The sequence below is a fragment of the Gavialis gangeticus genome, unplaced genomic scaffold (assembly GCF_001723915.1).
Source record: "Gavialis gangeticus isolate Ggan-Ray unplaced genomic scaffold, GavGan_comp1, whole genome shotgun sequence".
Taxonomy (NCBI): Eukaryota; Metazoa; Chordata; order Crocodylia; family Gavialidae; genus Gavialis; species Gavialis gangeticus.
This window is the reverse complement of record NW_017729033.1, coordinates 63,688,308-63,691,463: the sequence shown is the minus strand read 5'-3', so window position 1 is coordinate 63,691,463 and position 3,156 is coordinate 63,688,308.

Sequence of the window (3,156 nt, the reverse complement as noted above, 5' to 3'; positions counted from 1 at the left end):
TAAAGAAGCGTTAAGGTGATACCTGCTTCTTTCTTTTTTTTTTTTTTTCTTTTGTATGGACTGTGCTGCACAGCCGTGATTGCCTGTCCTCAGAGAATCATGTGTCATCAGGGGTCGCCTGTTCCTGTGTAGAGGCAATGAGGCAGCCATGGTGGCGGTGGGAGCTGTAACTTCGCACTGTTACAGCTGCTCATTCCCAGTGTGTGGTGGCTTATTTTTTGAATGTAATATAGGACTACAGTAAGGCTGTGACTGGTGCCACAGACTGCTGGGCCATGCAGGGAAGTGAGAGAAGTTGAGGCTTTGCTCTTTGTTGTTTTTTGTTTGCTTGTTTTGGTTTTTTGGTTATTTTCCCCCCTTGCTTGTCTGAGCAAAGCTTGCTGCTGCTTTGGATGGGGGCAGACTGGAAAAAGGGGTCGCTGTCTTAGCAGTGTCTGTGGCTGCACTTCTCCAGCTGGGAAGCTGGTTGGTGGGAACCTTGGCTGCCTGATGTCCTACTTGCCATATGCCTGGAGAGAGCAGAAAATGAGATGTGTCCTGACAAAGCATGTCCTCCCACTCCGAGTAAATAGAGTTGTGACTTTCACGTTGGGCTAGTCTTATGATAGTGTGGCAGTTTGACCTTGTATAACTTCCCGGTACTTAAATTCATTATCTCCAAATATATATTTTCAGAGGTGTAATTTTTAATCGGAGGCTGAATTCAGATAAACTGAAGAAACGGGAATGATCTTTTTGCTGTCTTGGGACATTTTGTCTAGTGCTCTCTGAGCCTTCATCAAGTTCCTTTTAAAAATAAACTGTGTGAGTCGTATACTTTTTACTGTATATAAACAACATCGACTAAATATGGTTGAATGCAATTTTAATAGGTTTTCTTCAGTGTTTACTTTTGGCACGAGGCCTTTTTTTAAGTTCTGGGTTTTTGAAAATTAATTGTTTTCATTCATCATTATCCCAAATTTCATGCAGCCCTCTACATGCCATACATCTTACATTCAGAACTATTGCTACCCCTTTGTTCACAAGTGAAAGAGAAACTGATTAGATTCTTAATGCCAGGAGTGGCTGTTTTGATATAAGGTATTTCTAGATTTTTACCTGCTAGAAAAAAAAGTACAATTCTTTAGGTATATAGCGAAGTATAAATCTTCAAAGAAGGATGCTTTTCTTTGGAAGGAAAATGGGGGGGATCTGGATATTCTGGATTTGAAGTGCTTTTTGGTGGAAAGAATGCATTTTACAGTGTGGAGAACCATTTTGAATATTATCAGTTGGTCTAAGATAGGACAGTTTTCAGAGTGGGGTTGCTTAGGACATGGGTATTTTGTAACAACTATTTCATGTAAAAAAACTTAAGTAGCACTGGGATCAGGGACCAGAACCCAGGGTTCCCTCCCACCAAGGGAAGTGCCTATTTCATTAGTACACAAAGTCATGCTTCTTCCTGCTTGCTTTATTTCAGGTCCCTTAACTCTTTCACTTGTTGCCCAGTGGGCTGATTTCAACAGAAGAGATGAACGATGTCCTTAATCTTGTCTAGCCCCCAGACTTAACAAGATGTAAAACCTACAGGTGCCTATACACATGCTCGTGGGGGAGGGTGTGTTTTAATTAGAGCAGTTTCCAGAGAGCTTCTCCAATTGAAATACCTCACTGTCACATGCGTTAAGCTCCCACAGGGTTAAAAATGCCGGTGAGTTGCTTTATCTAAACCTTGTTGAATGAGGTTCAGATAAAAGGTGCTTCAGCTACCATTTTTAAACCTATTGGAGCTTTATACGTTCAATAATGAGGCCAGATTGAAGCGTTCTAATTAGAATGTGGTGCAGACTTGTTTAGAATGCAAAACAGCACATGTATAGACAGCCTAAGTGCCCACAGTAGACAAGTGCCTTAACACCTAACTTATTGGGCAAAAAGTGGATGGATTCTTTTCCTTCATCTTCTCTGCTTTATGCTAAAATCAGTGTTCAGGTCAGTTAGGCATCACATCTGAGCAATCTGGATCCTGACACGATAGAAGGTTCAGGTAGATGTGTCCCCTTTGAGTGAGCTGGATTATGTAACACACAAAGTTGTCCACTAGTACCATGAGAGAGAAAGGGAAAGTAATACACCTCTATAAGTTGGAATAAATTGCTCTCCTATGGCAAGATGCACATTTTTGGCTACTACATTTTAAGATGTCAAATAGGAAGAATAGGGTTTGGGCCTCAGACCATTAAGAATGCTGCAGATGTTGCCTAGACAGCAATGCCAACAACACAGAGTAGATTGTACCAGTAAAATTTTCAAAGTGCTAGTATTATATATTTTTATAAACTGAGTCAAATTAAGGGTTTTAGTTTTAACCTCCAAGTCTGTCCATGGAACTGTCAGATCTGTCTATGAGAGTGGAGTCTCTTTCATTTCATCCTGCTCTCTTAATCACATTCCTATGAGAACTGGACAGTGCTGACCTCGGAATGAAGCTTATTAGTGTGGAAGATAGGACTTCCTTGGCAAGGCTTTACAACTTCTTATGCTCCAAAGAGAAGAGTGAGATGTCTAGTCAGTAGCCATGCTTTGGTGCTCCATGCATCACCAATGTCTTGTTAACACCTTTGGTCAGTAGGTAAAATATTGGTTTATTTGAAGTTAATGGAATAACGTATATGACTTGAATGAGACTAGGATTTCATTTGTCATCCACATAATGAAATGTAGAACTCACTTGTTTAACTTGGCTTTCCTAGAGCTGAAATAAAAAGCAGACAGAGAGGCAGAAGACCAAGGCTGAATTAGGCAGTGGGGAAAGAGCAGTGCTTGAAAAGGGAAAAGCAATCCCACTATTACCATAGGGAGCTATAAGGGGAGTTGGGGTATAGGAAATTCTAAATCATAGTAGTCCTGTTTCCCTTGAGAAATAAAGAGGAAAACTAGAAAACTAACGTAAGACTATAAGTTGTTTTAGTTACTTTTAAAGAGTTTGGGTTTTTTGTTTGATTGTTTGTATTTGTCTGGGCAATCGTAGTCTAAAAATTATTGGAATCCTCATATAAGAATTTTAAAGGTAACAAAAATGAAATCATAATAAATAGTAAACTGAACCATTAATCCAGTTTTATGTAAAATGGCAAGATTTTTGAGAGATGAAAGCTAATTAGTTTCTAA